The sequence below is a fragment of the Hoplias malabaricus genome, chromosome 9 (genome assembly GCF_029633855.1).
Source record: "Hoplias malabaricus isolate fHopMal1 chromosome 9, fHopMal1.hap1, whole genome shotgun sequence".
In the NCBI taxonomy this organism is placed as follows: Eukaryota; Metazoa; Chordata; class Actinopteri; order Characiformes; family Erythrinidae; genus Hoplias; species Hoplias malabaricus.
The window spans coordinates 1,548,274-1,567,421 of record NC_089808.1 but is presented as its reverse complement, the minus strand read 5'-3'; positions in this window follow the sequence as shown (position 1 = coordinate 1,567,421).

The following is a 19,148-nucleotide window of genomic DNA, read 5'->3' as shown; positions in this document are numbered from 1 at the left end:
TCTCTCTCTCTCTCTCTCTCTCTCTCTCTCTCTCTCTCTCTCTCTCTCTCTCTTTCTCTCTCTCTCTCTCTCTCTTTATCTCTCTCTCTCCTCTCTCTCTCTTTCTCTCTCTTCTCTCTCTCTCTCTCTCTTGGTCTCTCTCTCTCCTCTCTCTCTCTCTGTCTCTCTCTCTCTCCTCTCTCTCTGTCTCTCTCTCTCCTCTCTCTCTCTCCTCTCTCCCTCTCTCTGTCTCTCTCTCTCTCTCTCTCTCTCTCTCTCTCTCTCTCTCTCTCATTATACATTCTGCAGTCAGTGTCTGAGAGTATTAAGGTATGTAGTACACTGTGTTAGTCTGAAGTTTGGATTTCAGGAGACAATACACAGACATACATTCATTCTCTGGGGATTTGAAATAACTTAAACATAACTGCTATGTGTGTGTGTGTGTGTGTGTGTGTGTGGTCCTTCTCCCAAAATGTTGTTATTCCATAACTCCATATATATATATATTCAAAATTTACCTCCTCTTAGTTTATTTTAAAGCTCAGTACAGTCAAATGAAATATTCATGACCAGTATTCACCAATGGGGAGCACACACACATGGCTCTGAGTGTGTGTGAGACGGAGGGAAACAAGAAAAAAAGAGAAAAGCAAGGGAGATAGGGACTAGTGCTGAGAGAGTGTTACAGAAATAGTGTCAAAGTCTTACGTCACACACCACAGACTCCAGCTCACTCTACGAACCACTGAAATCACGCAAAGACACACACACAAACACACGCATATGTTTCCGAATGTTTTTTAAAGGTAAGTACAGAATGTGACAGTCTAATAGAAGGTGGCACTTCCACAGTCTAGCAGAACTCGCTAAGTTACTTATTTCCCTGTAGAGAAAGGGGTCCCTTTGCACTCAGATCATATTCAAGGCATGTAACCTTTGGCAACAATTTTGTCCCATCTACACAAATCAAATCAAATGTATTTGTACAGCGGATGATGTCACAAAGCAGCTTCACAGAATTCCAGTAAAGACAAAATTATAGCATGAAATGTAAAAATGTAAGGAACATATAAAAAACCCCTAAGAGAGCAAGCCAGGGGCGACAGTGGTCAATCTAAAGTGACAGTGGTCAATCTACTGGTAGTAATTGTTAGGAGTCCATGAAACCCACACAGACACAGGGAAAACACACCACACTCCTCACAGACAGTCACCCGGAGGAAACCCATGCAGACACAGAGAGAACACACCATACTCCTCACAGACAGTCACCCGGAGGAAACCCACGCAGACACAGGGAGAACACACCATACTCCTCACAGACAGTCACCCGGAGGAAACCCACGCAGACACAGGGAGAACACACCACACTCCTCACAGACAGTCACCCGGAGGAAACCCACGCAGACACAGGGAGAATACACCACACTCCTCACAGACAGTCACCCGGAGGAAACCCACTCAGACACAGAAAGAACACACCACACTCCTCACAGACAGTCACACGGAGGAAACCCATGCAGACACAGGGAGAACACACCACACTCCTCACAGACAGTCACCTGGAGGAAACCCACGCAGACACAGGGAGAAAACACCACACTCCTCACAGACAGTCACCTGGAGGAAACCCACGCAGACACAGGGAGAACACACCACACTCCTCACAGACAGTCACCCGGAGGAAACCCACGCAGACACAGAAAGAACACACCACACTCCTCACAGACAATCACCTGGAGGAAACCCACGCAGACACAGGGAGAACACACCACACTCCTCACAGACAGTCACACGGAGGAAACCCACACAGACACAGGGAGAACACAGGGAGACACCTACCTGCTGCTCCACCGTGCCACCCCAGTCCATTTGAAATGGAGGTGTAGTTCATCATTTTACAAACCGTTGCTCTGAATACATTGTTAGACCTATTTCACATAAAAGTAACCAACCCACTACATCCTAAGCCAAGAACCTGTGGACTAATGAAGGAATACAGTCACAGCATCTGTAATAAATTATCTGTTGACTCTAACTTTACATCTACAAGGTGAATTAATAGTCAGGTCAATGTCAGATCAAAAACCACCCGGTCCTGAAATACCATCTCCCCAGAGATTTTTGGCCCTTCTTAAACTCTTAAATCCCCCATTTATATCCCACTGTCAGTGTATGCAGGGTGCCTTAAGCTGAAGTGTGGGTCTGTACTGGTGTGTGTGTGTGTGTGTGTGTGTGTGTTCAGAGGCAAAGTGGTCTTACTGCATACACCCATACAGAGTACTCTGCCACGTGACCCTCTTATAAAGAGCCTCTGCAGGGCTATACCTGTGGGACAAGACATAATACTGCACATGTGTATGTGTGTGTGTGTGTGTATGTGTGTGTGTGTGTGTGTGTGTGTGTGTGTGTGTTTCAGTATTATATATTTATTATATTTTTGGCAGTGCCTTGTGAGAGTTCAAGGCTAATTTGTGCAGCAGACAGAGGCCTTGGAGAGTGAATAGAGAGAGAGAGAGAGAGAGAGAGAGAGAGAGAGAGAGAGAGAGAGAGAGAGAGAGAGGTTTTATGGCCCAAGCTAAATGCAATTTAGAGGTAACAGTATTTCACCGTACAACCTGGACCACTCTTCAACTCTCCTGAAGCCAAACGGAACACCATAATGAGAAGTGTGTGTGTGTGTGTGTGGGGGGGGGGGTGAGTGGGAGAGACAGAGAGAGAGAGAGAGAGAGAGAGAGAGAGAGACAGAGAGAGAGAGAGAGAGAGAGAGAGAGAGAGAGAGAGAGACAGACAGAGAGACAGACAGAGACAGAGAGACAGAGAGAGACAAAGAGACAGACAGACAGAGACAGAGAGAGACAGAGACAGAGAGAGTGAGAGAGAGAGGGAGAGAGAGAGAGAGGAACATCTCATATACGATGAGTGATTAGAAAGCAGCAGACAGATGAGAAGTAGGAAATTAGAAAGTAGAGCAGAGCAGCAGCCAACAGAGACAGAGGAGGGAGAGAGAAAGACAGAATGAAAGAGAATTGTTAGTATTCATAGCAGAGCAGGCTAATCGCTGTCAGTAAAGGAAACATATGAATAAAACAAGACAGGAGACAATTAAAACATCAGAGAACATCAAAGTGGACAAATGAAGCAAAGAGAACATATTTTGCTCTGAGATATGGGCTCAGACACACACACAGACATTTGCCTGAACAGGGTCATACACATCAGTGTGCACTGCAGCTGGAGTCTGTTTACCTCTGCCTTCACACTAGAGAGTTCCATTACATGAGACCCATGTCTTCTCCCTCAGAATTCTATATTTCACCTCTTTTTGTTATTAAAGAATGGAGAGAGGTCCTTTTTAAGCATTAAAAGTAAAGGTTAGAAATGGCTAAGTATCATTCATTCATTCATTATCTGTAACCCTTATCCAGTTCAGGGTCGTGGTGGGTCCAGAGTCTACCTGGAATCATTGGGCGCAAGGCGGGAATACACCCTGGAGGGGGCGGCAGTCCTTCACAGGGCAACACACACACACACACGCACTCACACATACGAACACTTTTGAGTCGCCAATCCTAGCTAAGTATCTAAAAGTAGAATATTATGGGAAGTATATTATATGTATAGTACAGAGTGGGCCATTTATATAGATACACATTAATAAAATGGGAATGGTTGGTGATATTAACTTCCTGTTTGTGGCACATTAGTATATGGGAGGAGGGAAACTTTTCAAGATGGGTAGTGAACATGGCGGCCATTTTGAAGTCGGCCATTTTGGATCCAAGTTTTGTTTTTTCAACAGGAACAGGGTCATGTGACACATCAAACTTGTTTTTTCTTGTGTAATTTCCAATAAGTTTGATGTGTCACATGACCCTCTTCCCATTGAAAAAACAAAAGTTGGATCCAAAATGGCCGACTTCAAAATGGCCACCATGGTCACCACCCATCTTGAAAAGTTTGGAAGTAGAAGTAGAAAATTTGGAAGTAGAACATTATGCGGTAATGCTCTGCTGCTTCTGAAGTAGATTTAAACAAAGTTCACACATTGCACACTTGATTTATGATTGCTGCCTTTTTCTATAAAATTCGGTAGCTCATCAGAGGCAGAAGTCATAACTCAGGAATGTAATTCTTCGGAATCTGCCTCAAAGGCAGAAGAGCATTATGCCACACTGGGGTCTAGGCGGAGCTTTAACAGTTTATGGAACTGTATTTGAACATGGGTAAACCAATCACGTTCAGCATCACCTGTTGGCTAGCAACCAATAACATTCCTCCTGCCTTAAAGGCGGCACTACCTCCAGAACTATTTTGAGTGGTAATGCAGCAGTCCATTGCCAGGCATCACACATTCACACAGTTACTCATACTCTCACACCTAAGGGCGAGTTCACACAGCTACCAACAAAACACAACCAACACCATACATTATATTAATCCTGCACTCCTGTTAAAGGTTACACTGTGAAAGCAGACTTCAACCACTTCAATCAATGTATATGTATTTATTTACTGGCATAATGTAAGCTACTCAGGGGTCAACAAACTACCTTCTGAGTCAAATTAGTTCAAGGAGGTGGCAATAATTAAGTTTTATTGCTCTAAAAGCTACATCCCTTAAAGCTATTTTACAAGGAATAATGTGTTGCCTGATTGCAGTTACACAGCTCCAGGGGCCTGCAGGTTGTGGGTTCGATTCCCACTCCTGGTGAATGTCTGTGAGGAGTGTGGTGTGTTCTCTGTGTCTGCGTGGGTTTCCTCCGGGTGACTGTCTGTGAGGAGTGTGGTGTGTTCTCTCTGTGTCTGCGTGGGTTTCCTCCAGGTGTTTGAAAATTAATTATTTCATCATTATTTTACTGTTAACATACACACACACACACACACACACACGGCTATTTGCCATTGAAAACATTGTAACTAACTACTAGCTGCCATATGATCACCACCACAAAGAAATCTTCCCTCAACTGTGTACAGCTTCACATTAAACCTCTCTGAAAGACTTTGTTTACATCTCAGCAGAAACAAATCACTGTCTCATGAGGACATTGTGTAACTGGCCTCTGAGCCAAACCTTCCTCCATGTCTTTTTCTTCCTTTGTTTTTGTCTTTGAAGCACTGCTGCATTATGGATTCTTCATCTTCAGCTCAGTGTCACTCGAGCACACACAAGAAACTGCACAGAACCCAACACAGAGGCTCTGAATGGACACAAGGAGCCAATAATGTTCTTAGGTTATGATTTTCACTGGCTATGTTTATGTAAAAAACGAACACTCCTTTGTAAGTCTGTGGGCTGATGTGGTGGAAGAAAATGACCCTTTCCTTTATGAGACCCCCCAAAGACCCCTGGCAAGGAGAGACCTCTGAGCACTGGCCTCACCGATCTAATCAGTAATCCATGTTTACACTGCAATTATTCATTCATTCATTCATTCATCCATTATCTGTAAGCGCTTATCCAGTTCAGGGTCGCGGTGGGTCCAGAGCCTACCTGGAATCACTGGGCGCAAGGCGGGAATACACCCTGGAGGGGGCGCAGTCCTTCACAGGGCAACACACACACATTCACTCACACACCCACACCTACAGACACTTTTGCGTTGCCAATCCGCCTACCAACATGTGTTTTTGGACTGTGGGAGGAAACCGGAGCACCCGGAGGAAACCCACGCAGACACAGAGAGAACACATCACACTCCTCACAGACAGTCACCCGGAGGAAACCCACACAGACACAGAGAGAACACACCACACTCCTCACAGACAGTCACCCGGAGGAAACCCACGCAGACACAGAGAGAACACACCACACTCCTCACAGACAGTCACCCGGAGGAAACCCACGCAGACACAGGGAGAACACACCACGCTCCTCACAGACAGTCACCCGGAGGAATTCGAACCCACAACCTCCAGGTCCCTGGAGCTGTGTGACTGTGACACCTACCTGCTGCGCCACCGTGCCGCCCAGTGAGTGAATTAGGCAAATAAATAAGGAGAATCAATGGAATCCTCCTTTAAATCGTACAGCTCACTTACAGCGCTGCATATGTTTCATAATTAAAAATGGAAAGCAGCAACGTTAGCACTGCAGTGGATTCTAGCGGCTGGATCTGAAGAACACAACTGTAACAACAGTACACTGCTTTAGCTTTGGGTCAGGAGGTTAGTTTCTCTCTCTGTTTTTCTCCTGAGAGAGAGAGAGAGAGAGAGAGAGAGAGAGAGAGAGAGAGATCAGACCTGAAAATGGCATCATACATCTTTAATTAGAACATCATTCTTATGTAAGAAGCTGCTTTTTGATCTGTTGCTCAGAGGAGTTTGACGGGGAGTCAGGCTGGAGGCCCAGAACTGTCAAATAAGTCAGACTCAGTTTTACTTTAGTGGGACATGGATAAACAACATTCAGGACTAGAACATAACACGAGCCCAGATGCCGAAAGGAAAAATATCAAATAACCTCAGAAAGTCTTTAAACTAAAAATCTGAAGGAAAACTAATAACTCATGTTTTATGTATCACAACCACAGCTTCAGTACGAACATAAGTTCCTCATGCTCAAGCTGAATTAGAGTGTAACAACATCAGATCTGTTTTAATTGTACTACTCCTTCTCCAGAGAGCTCTAATTACCTCTGTGTAAAGAACCTTTGCGATGAATCCACGGCTCACCTTCTGGAGTAATGATGTTTTAGAAGTAGTTATGAATCAAATACATTCATCTTGTGTGAAGGAGCACAACTGAAAACCCTCCTCCTTCACGTGACTCTGAACTGCATCCCACCACGACCCCTTCGCCCGGGAACACTTTCTCCTGTTAAGTGACATGGGGGTCTTGCTTTCATACCCACAGCAAAGCCACAAAAACTCATCCCCAACTTCATCAGACTTCACTTCCCTTTTCTCAAGCTCAGTTTTTGGCACGGTCCATTCATGCAAAACAACTGTTTTATATCGGACAGTATTCATTCATTCATTCATTCATTATCTGTAACTCTTATCCAGTTCAGGGTCGTGGTGGGTCCAGAGCCTACCTGGAATCATTGGGCGCAAGGCAGGAATACACCCTGGAGGGGGCGCCAGTTCTTCACAGGGCAACACACACTCACACATTCACTCACACACTCACACCTACGGACACTTTTGAGTCGCCAATCCACCTACCAATGTGTGTTTTTGGACTGTGGGAGGAAACCAGAGCTCCTGGAGGAAACCCACCCAGACAGAGGGAGAACACACCACACTCCTTACAGACAGTCACCCGGAGGAAACCCACCCAGACACAGAGAGAACACACCACACTCCTCACAGACAGTCACCCGGAGGAAACCCATGCAGACACAGGGAGAACACACCACACTCCTCACAGACAGTCACCCGGAGCGGGACTCAAACCCACAACCTCCAGGTCCCTAGAGCTGTGTGACTGCGCCACCGTGCTGCCTATCGGACAGTATATATCTCTTAATTATGATATGGATGGATTGTGGTGGTCCACATTTTTTTTCTGTCCCCAGAGCTCTAACTAAGTACAGACACCTTTCTCCCTCTGGTGCGTTGTCATTCTTTAAGATATGTCAGCCAGCCATGCTGAGATGAGACTAGTAAACATAGCATCAGATAGGGGAAAGAAAGAATTAGTTGATTGTCATTAGCATAGCAAAAACGGAAGGAACCATTAGAGCAAATTACATTGCCAAGAGAGGGAGTGTAAATATAGGACAAGAGGCCCCTGCACCAAGCCCTGAGGCACACCGGTGCAAGTCTACATGGATACAGATGTAGATTCTCTCTTACCAAATAGGACTTTAATACCACTTTAATGCAAAGACAGTCATTCAAAGGTATAAGACAATTATAATTCATTATCTCCTTGAATATTTCTATATATATATACATACATAACTGGTCAGTTTGTGTTTTTTAAAGCTGAGGCTATAATAGCTATGTGTCTGTTGGAATACAGACAGTGTGTAACGAGCACAGAGTGACCTTCAGCTGCCACCACAATTAGACAGCCATATAAGCTTCTGAAAGGGCCTTCATTATTCCAGCAGCACTGGAGAAATATATAAATAAAATATTTTATTGGAGAGTGTCTGGTTATTATTTAATAGGATATAAGGGACAGGGTGAAAAAGAGAGGGTATGTGTGAGAGAGAGAAATAATTACTTTTCTGTTCTACACACATTTGCTGAAACTCTCCACATTCATTTCATCTGAACTTGAAGCTTTTCAAAAAGTAGTACTGCAGATCACTAGTGCCGAGGTACACATCATGGACGTTTGTGATTGGACCTTGGTATAAGAGCTTGTCCTAGGCAACAGAAAAAGGTCTGTCTGTGTTTTGTATCTATCTTCAGGAGACTGAGACATTGATCCTTTGTGGTCCCTCAGCCACCTGAGCCCTAGAGTCCTAGAAAGTATAGCTTGCTCCCTCCGGGTGTGTACGCTGGCTATCCCTCCCCCAGCACTCTGCATAATTCCAGCCAAAGCAAGCATCTGTTAGCGGACATAAAACTCCAGATCATTAAGCTTGTTGGTCTCTGAGGAAGCCTTTGCTTCACATTTCCATTGTTGTAATACAGTGTGATTGGGGGAGACTTACCTAATTAGTGGAAGGTGGAAAAACCTTGCAACAATCTAGAAAAGTGTTTTGATTTATTTATTTATTTGCTGTAGCTGATAAATAAAGAATGAAGGTATGTGGTGTTACCACTAAGAAGTAATGATTTGGGAATGCTTAACATTTTTATTCAGTGAGGTGTTCTCTGCCTAGTCAGTGGTTACCACAATTTATGTCTACATAAAGACCTTTATGAACATTATGAATAATTCCAGTCACCTGATGATATTTATACCTTAACTATTGCATTAATTAATACAAATTAATTAAGGCATGGGCAGCATGGTGGCGCAGCAGGTAGGTGTCGCAGTCACACAGCTCCAGGGACCTGAAGGTTGTGGGTTAGATTCCCGCTCCGGGTGACTGTCTGTGAGGAGTGTGGTGTGTTCTCTCTGTGTCTGCTTGGGTTTCCTCCGGGTGACTGTCTATGAGGAGTGTGGTGTGTTCTCCCTGTGTCTGCGTGGGTTTCCTCCGGGTGACTGTCTGTGAGGAGTGTGGTGTGTTCTCCCTGTGTCTGCTTGGGTTTCCTCCGGGTGACTGTCTGTGAGGAGTGTGGTGTGTTCTCCCTGTGTCTGCGTGGGTTTCCTCCGGGTGACTGTCTGTGAGGAGTGTGGTGTGTTCTCCCTGTGTCTGCGTGGGTTTCCTCCGGGTGACTGTCTGTGAGGAGTGTGGTGTGTTCTCCCTGTGTCTGCGTGGGTTTCCTCCGGGTGACTGTCTGTGAGGAGTGTGGTGTGTTCTCCCTGTGTCTGCGTGGGTTTCCTCCGGGTGACTGTCTATGAGGAGTGTGGTGTGTTCTCCCTGTGTCTGCATGGGTTTCCTCCGGGTGACTGTCTGTGAGGAGTGTGGTGTGTTCTCCCTGTGTCTGCGTGGGTTTCCTCCGGGTGACTGTCTGTGAGGAGTGTGGTGTGTTCTCCCTGTGTCTGCGTGGGTTTCCTCCGGGTGACTGTCTATGAGGAGTGTGGTGTGTTCTCCCTGTGTCTGTGTGGGTTTCCTCTGGGTGCTCCGGTTTCCTCCCACAGTCCAAAAACAAACGTTGGTAGGTGGATTGGCGACTGAAAAAGTGTCCGTAGGTGTGAGTGTGTGAGTGAATGTGTGATTGTGTGTTGCCCTGTGAAGAACTGGCACCCCCTCCAGGGTGTAATCCCGCCTTGCGCCCAGAAATGCAAATTTTACAGTGCATATAAGTAAACAAACAAACTAGCAAATAAACACAATAGAACACAATAGAAAGAAAAGTTGCCCCCCTCTTCCCCCATTAGCTCCTCTTTATCAAGCCTAGCCCCTCCTCTGGACTAATCCAACTGAACGAACTCAATTATCAACTCAATTAGCTCACTTTTGCAATATAAAGATTATCCTAAAAGACTTCACCCCAAATAATATCAAACAAACCCATAATAAACACTAAGCCTAATTAAACATGGCATAACACTCAAGACAACACTATAATCTCCCCCCTGCCCCAGCTCCAAGAGTGGTATGTCCCTCTCCAAAGGGGGAAACTCCCCTATAACTGGACTGGATGGTGCAGTTGCCTCTGTTTGAATGTCCAAAGCTGCCACAAGTAAGTATACCCAAAGCTAAGAGAAGGTAACAGATAAGATGCTTCTGGCTACATTCCCCATGTATACCCTTAAGATACATGACAGCATGAATGAGACATGTCTGTGTCATGCACATTCATGATGACCAATGATGCTGTAATTAATTATTATTCACTCATGAAATAATGCATTAATTACTGCCATTTCATGTACCCTGATTATAAAGTGTAACCAGCTATCTTTTAGCAGCTGAACCCAGACAGCACGTAGATATGCAGTGTTGCTGACTCATACTGCAAACTGCATGTGAAACAAAAGTGGCCCACATATTTAAAATGCTTATATGTCACAAAAGAGATCTGGCCCACTTCCTGCAAAGCCATTTTTGTTCTGGCCGTGGCAAACTGAATGTGAATGAAAAGAGACATTTGGCCGTAATCTGGTGCTTATAAGGCCCTTGTAGCAAGTGGGAGCTGTCTGCTCGAGTGCCATCATGCCATGTAGCAAGGGAGCTATGAAAATGGGATGTTGGCCGGACCAGGTCCAGATTCATTTTGCTGTCTGGATGGCAACTGTCTTCAAAGCAACATTACAACGTAGAGAATAGATCACTCAAACAAAAGAATTTAGTTATCAGTCGAGGATAAGAAGCTAAAAGCCACTGTTAGCATGGTGCTAACAGTGGCTAGCGTTGCTATCTAAACAATGCAACAGTTTTTCCACTAGGGTAATAAGCATGTTCCTTTCCAAATCATTGTTTTGTTTACAATCTGTTTTGATAGCTGATATAAGACTAGGCTAATCTAAGCTAATTCTCAGCATTAACGCTATTAGGATTCCCAGAGATTATAAGATATGAGGTGTAATGCATGCTACACTGTCAGGAAAACTCCCACTGTGGTGGTACCATCAATATTCCGTACTTTTAGCTAGAGAATATAATTGTACCATGTTCTATATCAATTGTAGATTTTAAAATTGTTGATTTCATACGCCCCGTTTCATCTCCAGGATTTATAATATGTTCTTTTATTTTACACAGATCTAAAATGAAATATTTCAGAGATCCCCCTCTCTCTCTGGAGAAGAGGATGTAATGTACCTTTAGGGAACACAACTGGACTCTAACACCACTGCTGTACCTTTAAAGATACATTTACACTGTGTGCACTTTTAGTGACGATAATGTAGCTCTATTGTACCTTTTTTCTGAGAGTGTACACATTTGGGAGAGAGGATTCTGTTGAACAAAGACGATATTAAATTGTACATTTTGTCAATCCAAAGAGACCCCGAGATAATAATAATAATAAGGGGCTGCAGAATACTCCATTAAACTACTAACAATACATTAACAAGTCTTTTCCAGAGTGCCTTTTTAACAACAAGGGAAGGGCTGGATTTAGTCCTCCCGTCTGCACAATGCTAATTGTTATCAGAACTAATGATGCCATGACATCACTGCTCAAAGGGAATAAATAAATACTACAGCAATAGAGACATTCAAATGTTCCTCAAAAATGAACTGAGATCTAAGCATACTGCTATTGTTCTTGTATTATTTTTTTATGCAGAGAAAAAACCCAGTCAGGCCCCCTCTCTCTCTCTCTCTCTCTCTCTCTCTCTCTCTCTCTCTCTCTCTCTCTCTCTCTCTCTCTCTCTCTCTCTCTCACGCTTTCTCAGCCCTGCTATCAGTAATGAGGAAAATATTTCAGTCTTATAAATCCTCCAGCAATTTGCTCACTGAAGCCCATCGTTTACAACTGACACTGCGGTGCCTTGGAGCATGAGTCTGACCCAGTTTAGCCATTTTACTGTACACAGTTACTGCCGACTGATCTAATTAACCTGCAGAATTACGCAGATCCAAAAAGAGCCAAACAGATCACAGCCATTTCTACTGCAGGCCGAACAGGGTGAACGCATTGTGCTGGGGGCATATGTTTGAGCAGTACTTCAATAAAGAATAGATGAGGCAGAGCAGGTAAAACTAGAAAAGTGTGTGATGTATTATAGAAAAGACGTACAATCCTTCTCAGGCTTCAGATGGCCCTGGTCGCCATGGAGACAGAGGGATGGAGGGATGAAGGTTGGATGGAGGGTGTGCATTTGTGATTGTGAGTGGGAGAAAGTTTACACCATGGATAAATAAACGAAAGCCAGGCTGTACTGCGAAATCATTAACGACCGTATTACTATAATAATTATCTTATGTACTGTATATATTTGTACAGCAGTTTTGACCGTGCAGTCTTATTGGCTGAGGACATTTCCTACCCATGTTGCTGTTTATGTTTTCTCAGTGACTGTATTCTCTCCTGTTGCTAAGTAATGACTATGCTGATACTACTTCTGACAGTTATTTTTACCACAGAAACAGGAAAAGCAACTAAAAAAGGGGATGAAATTGGTTTCTTATTCACCAATTCTTATCCATTTCATTTTGCCATGACGCAGCAGTAGTTACATTATGTTGCCTCCAGTGAACCTTGATGTGGCCATTTTAAATTGACGCCTCTGAATTTAACTACTGAACCATGCAGGAAACTGCCTAATTAGAGCCAGTGTCTGCTAATGCTGTGTATTAATATCAATGCTTAATGATATTTTGGAAAATGCTTTACTGCAGGGGTTTTATTTATTATTATTCATTCATTCATTCATTATCTGTAAGCGCTTATCCAGTTCAGGGTCGCAGTGGGTCCAGAGCCTACCTGGAATCATTGGGCTGATGATGGTCACTTTGTTAATGTTGGCAAATACATGTTTAAAAATTAAACTTTCACGCCCTCGTCTCGTCTCCTCTGTTTTCCCTGGTCATGTGCTCTGTTAGCACATGGCTATGTTTTGTTTATGTTCTTGTCTCCGCCCTTGTCCCGCCTTTGTTCCGCCTTCTCGTCTGTGTCATGTGTTTACCCGTCCTCCTCGTTATCTGACCAGGTGCGTCTCGTCTATGTTGTGTATTTAAGTCCCCTTCCATCACTTCCTGTTTGTCGTTCATTTCACTTTGTATTGTTAGTTTGATAGTCTAGTCGTGTTTCTACTATGTTCCGTGTCCTGTCGTGTTGTCTCTTTCCCTCTCATAGTCTAGTCGTTTCGTTTCCCAGTCCTGTAATGTTGTTTCCTGTGTAGCTTGTCTGTATTTTGTTATATATTGTTATATTAAAACTATCAGAGTTCTAGCAAGTGCGTCCGCCTCTGTCAGTCCGCCTCGTGATCCGTGACACACAGGGAGAACAAACCACACTCCTCACAGACAGTCACCCGGAGGAAACCCACGCAGACACAGAGAGAACACACCACACTCCTCACAGTCACCCGGAGGAAACCCACGCAGACACAGGGAGAACACACCACACTCCTCACAGACAGTCACCCGGAGGAAACCCACGCAGACACAGGGAGAACACACCACACTCTTCACAGACAGTCACCTGGAGGAAACCCACGCAGACACAGAGAGAACACACCACACTCCTCACAGACAGTCACTCAGAGGAAACCCACACAGACACAGAGAGAACACACCACACTCCTCACAGACAGTCACCCCGAGGAAACCCACGCAGACACAGAGAGAACACACCACACTCCTCACAGACAGTCACTCGGAGGAAACCCACGCAGACACAGGGAGAACACACCACACTCTTCACAGACAGTCACCTGGAGGAAACCCAGGCAGACACAGAGAGAACACACCACACTCCTCACAGACAGTCACTCAGAGGAAACCCACACAGACACAGAGAGAACACACCACACTCCTCACAGACAGTCACTCAGAGGAAACCCACACAGACACAGGGAGAACACACCACACTCCTCACAGACAGTCACCCGGAGCACTCTTTCTCTCATCAATCATATTGTTTCTCTTTCTCCTCTTTCTCTCTCTCTCTCTCTCGCTCTCTCTTTCTCCTCTTTCTCTCTCTCTCTCTCTCGCTCTCTCTTTCTCTCAGACACATACTTTCACTCTCAGAGAGAAAAGGTACAGTAGAGCTACATTATTATTGCTAAAGGTACAAACAGTGTAAATGTACCTTTAGTTCTGCTTTGAACTGATATGAGACGTGTTTTATGTCATATATTATAGGTTTCCTCAGCCAGAGGGAGGGGCAAGAGAATGCGCTTCTTGTTGGTCATCAAGCCAATCAGCAGCCAGAGTTAACTGTCCATCATGGAATCACAATGGAACACCCTACAGGGGTTTTCTTCTGCAGCAGCACTGAGAGTAACGGGACAGTGCTGAAACTGTCGCTGTTTCTCAAAACAGAGTACGTCAAGTTCGACAAGGACTGTTCGACTGAGTTCCTGAGGAGGTGAGGACGCTGTATGGTCGCTCTGCTAATGGAACGCAGGCGTACTTAACGTTTCACCATCTCAGTGGCGCGAAAAATAGCCATCATGCTAATGTTAGTGCGGAATGCATTCTGGGATATCTAGCTAACTCTCTCAAGTCTACAGAAGTTACGTCTCAATGCATCCTTGATAACACACGGAGCAAGTACCTATCTAGCTATTTTGACTCTACTTGGCTAGATGTGGACCTTTAAATGGAAAGTTACTTGGGCTGTGACTGATGACGTTTCCCAAGTCCACAAGGACACAAATACAGACAAAAACACATACTGAGGAATGGCCATTGTCTACCATTAGCGTAATTACCCCAAGTTCCGGCCACTTTAATTAAAATATTGGAAATCTTAGCTAACTGTAAATAAATAGAAGTACTTTACTCACTCAAATCAACATTTTTCAGGAGTCAAATGTGTGTAGATTAATGTCCAAGACTTGCTTGACTCTGAATGAAAATATGTTTTTAGATAAAAACACTTTTGTTTAAGTAGGCGCCAATACTGCTAAGATTACTAGCGCCCCCTACCTTCGGCCACCTCCCCTGCTTGTGACAGTCAAACGAGACCGTTGCTACCACATTCAGTGGTTTTGAGAGGTTCACAATGAGATTACGTTTGTCCTGTGTTGGTATCCGTACTCTACATGTAAGGATTACAATGGCGGTAGATTTTCCCCTCAGAGAAAAGGAAGCTAACCGCTAAGCTAACCTTTACACTGAGGGAAATATCCGTCGCAAAATGGAAATGTGTTGTGTTCCACATGCAGTTTTGCACACAAAGAATTACAACACTGTTGATATTAATAATATTAAATATTGTTTAGATGTGTGATTTCTTGCAAGACTGATGTTTAAATGCCCTACTAAGGCTTGATCTTATGTTTTATTGTTTTACCCAATGAAGAGAGAGAGAGCAAAATTGCACCATATACGGCAGTGGCCAGAATTAGGGGACGGTTGGAAAAAGGAGGAATACTGATAGGGTTCATATATATGACAGACTGCTGATTATCTATCCCAGTCACCCACTATCTACACAAATTACTCGTTATCCACCCCAGTCACTCACTATGCACTAACTATCCATTTTCAAGCTCAACTACCCATTATGTACCCACACACACACTCACTACTACTATCTACTACTCACCACATGGTTTCTACCCTAAAACCCATACAATCTACCACTAACAACCAACACTTCATCAAAACTTGACACTGACTGCCTATTATTAAATAACTAGTTTCTACCCGAACCACACCCTTGCTACGAGTAATTACACATTTTTTACCCCACACACTCACCATCTTACCCGTACCGACATATAACTGTGGGTTTGTGTGGAACGTGGCTGCAGGAGTTATATGTTCTGTTCTGGGAAATGTGCTTTCAGTGATGAAGTGGTAAACAGTGGAAATGTTTTCTTCTTTTTCAGTAAGCTCTAATCAGCCTGGCACTGGCATTCTGGATCATTAGTCTACATTTGTACAAATAACCTTTAAAGTGCAAGTCACAAACAAACACACACACTGTTGGTGTTGGTGCAGAAAGGTGAGGCCAGTTCAATGAAAAAATGGACTGTGACAAGTTGCATTGATGAAGGTGTCACTGTCACTGACCACACACACACACACACACACACACTCACACACGCTAGTTGTATCAGAATTAAATTGACATGTCTACAAGCTGTGTCCTGTATATTTATTTATGCACATAGTGATGTTGTGTTTAGTAGACATTACATAAGTGTGGAATCCAGTCTCTGTCAATACACACACACACACTCACAGACACACTCACACACGTGCATGATTCATTGTTCTAAAGTATAGGGTTTACGGGTGTTTACAGCATTTATTCTTTTTCCACTAGGTGTTTAACCTCTCTCTCTTTGACACTTTCTAACTGATCACTGATACTCCAAACACACACACACACACACAAAACCATCCCACTGCTTTTGACCTCCGGCCTCCCTCCCACACTCCAGAGAACACTAAGCACAGACACAAGTTCTCAGTGAAGGGTGGAGGTTTAGCTGTATTTCCAAAGCCAGACAGAGCTTTAAAGTAATTGTATACACCCACACAGCAGGGATATAATGCAACATCACTATCTGTATCTGTTTCTGATAAGTGCTCGAAAGCAAAGGCATTATTATGTGTTCAGACTTGGAGTGGAAGAGTGAAAGAGGGCATGGCATTAACACATAATGGCTGTGCTAAAAAATTTTAATGAATAATATTCAGATTACTGGGCGGCACGGTGATGCAGCAGGTAGGTGTCGCAGTCACACAGCTCCAGGGGCCTGGAGGTTGTGGGTTCGATTCCCGCTCTGGGTCTGTCAGGAGTGTGGTGTGTTCTCCCTGTGTCTGCGTGGGTTTCCTCCGGGTGACAGTCTGTGAGGAGTGTGGTGTGTTCTCTCTGTGTCTGTGTGGTTTTCCTCCGGGTGACTGTCTGTGAGGAGTGTGGTGTGTTCTCCCTGTGTCTGCGTGGGTTTCCTCCGGGTGACTGTCTGTGAGGAGTTTGGTGTGTTCTCCCTGTGTCTGCGTGGGTTTCCTCCAGGTGACTGTCTGTGAGGAGTGTGGTGTGTTCTCCCTGTGTCTGTGTGGGTTTCCTCCGGGTGACTGTCTGTGAGGAGTGTGGTGTGTTCTCCCTGTGTCTGTGTGGGTTTCCTCGGGTGACTGTCTGTGAGGAGTGTGGTGTGTTCTCTCTGTGTCTGCGTGGGTTTCCTCCGGGTGACTGTCTGTGAGGAGTGTGGTGTGTTCTCCCCGTGTCTGCTTGGGTTTCCTCCGGGTGACTGTCTGTGAGTAGTGTGGTGTGTTCTTCCTGTGTCTGCGTGGGTTTCCTCCGGGTGCTCCGGTTTCCTCCTACAGTCCAAAAACACACGTTAGTAGGTGGTTTGGCAACTCAAAAAGTGTCCGTAGTGTGAGTGAATGTGTGTGTGTGTGTGTGTGTTGCCCTGTGAAGGATTGGCGCCCCTCCAGGGTGTATTCCCACCTTGCGCCCAATGATTCCAGGTAGGCTCTGGACCCACCGCGACCCTGAACTGGATAAAGGTTACAGATAATGAATGAATGTATGATTCAGATTATTTTACATCAGTGTGAAAATAAGAGAACTTTTAAGAAGAACTTCATGCAGTAGGCTATTGTCCAAAGGTCAGAGACCTTTATGTTTAGCTCCCTTTCCCAATCCAAATCCAACATGAGGTCTTATTGTGTGTGTGTGTGTGTAAGAGAGAGCAACAGACAGAGACAGTAAGAGAGGGAGAGAGAGAGCTGCTGTGATTGACTGCTTTGTCCATGAAAAGAGAATGTCATTCACTTCCAAACGTCATGACCCCGATGTCAGTTCCTTGGCTTTCTGAAACACACACACACACACACACACACACACACACACACACACATATTGACAATGTGACAACACCCAGACTATTCTCAGAGAGCTCTGACAAGAGCATTTTGTTGATTTTTGAATTGTTTTGTCATATTTCTGCTTAGTATTTTATATTTAAACTTTGAATGTTTAGCATAAAACCCAGTCGTGGAGTTATACAAATATTTCATAAAGTCAGGATGAGTCCACGTGAGATTTACCCTTGACTAATACTAGCCCAAGCCTAATCATTAGCCTAAACTCGTACCCTAACCCAAACCTTACCTTAATCTTAACTATGTGGTTTATTTTTAGTTACATAAAAGGAGAGCACACCCAAATTCCTGAAAGACAGTGACCCCAAGGCAAGGTTCTGAAGAACCTTGAAGCTGTGTGCCCACTCCTCCATGTGTGATTTATATATAGAGAGATAACTCTCTCATATGAACAAATAATGCTGTCATATATTGCTGGTACTCCTATTACTGGAACTACAGGTACACACAACACACACACACACACACACAAGCTTGCTTTGTAAGTATTTATTCTAGCGTGTGCCTTTAAATGTTTAAGGAGGCTGTTGGCACATGCTGAATGAGAAGAGAAGGCATGTGGCCTTTGACTAAGGTTAAAGTCTAGTGGGGAATACTAATGATGACACTGCCCTAACACTTCCACATCCGTATAATTCCTATCACCCGCTACATTCTAATAACCAGAGCTAGTGCACACAAATCTATATTTCTTCTTTTCTAGGAAGAAGGAAGGAAGGAAACTGTGTGTCACTCCATCCACTTACTCCTGACTCACAGGGTGTTCAAGAGCCACTGAGATTTGGTGATAAAGAGATAAGTGTTAATAAATATACATTATTTCTCACTGAATCAGTCTACATCATCAATTTACATCCCATAATGTTCTTCTAAAGTCTTAGAAGTCTGTTGCATTTTCTGTTTTTCACAATGCAAGAAAAGTTAAACACATACAATGATGTACGAGCAGAGCTCTGGCCAGTATTGTCTTTTAGCATTGTTTTATATGTGTATATATATATATAAAACCTATTATTTTTCTCAGTAATATCTTCTTGAGAAAATATGGAAGTCCATTTCCGCCGCATAAAATAATTTTTAAAAGACACATTTTATTTTACATTAATATGCAAGTTGCTATCTCAATATTTTGAGATACTAACTCATTATTTTAAGATACTAAGTCAATATATTGAGATACTAACTCATTAT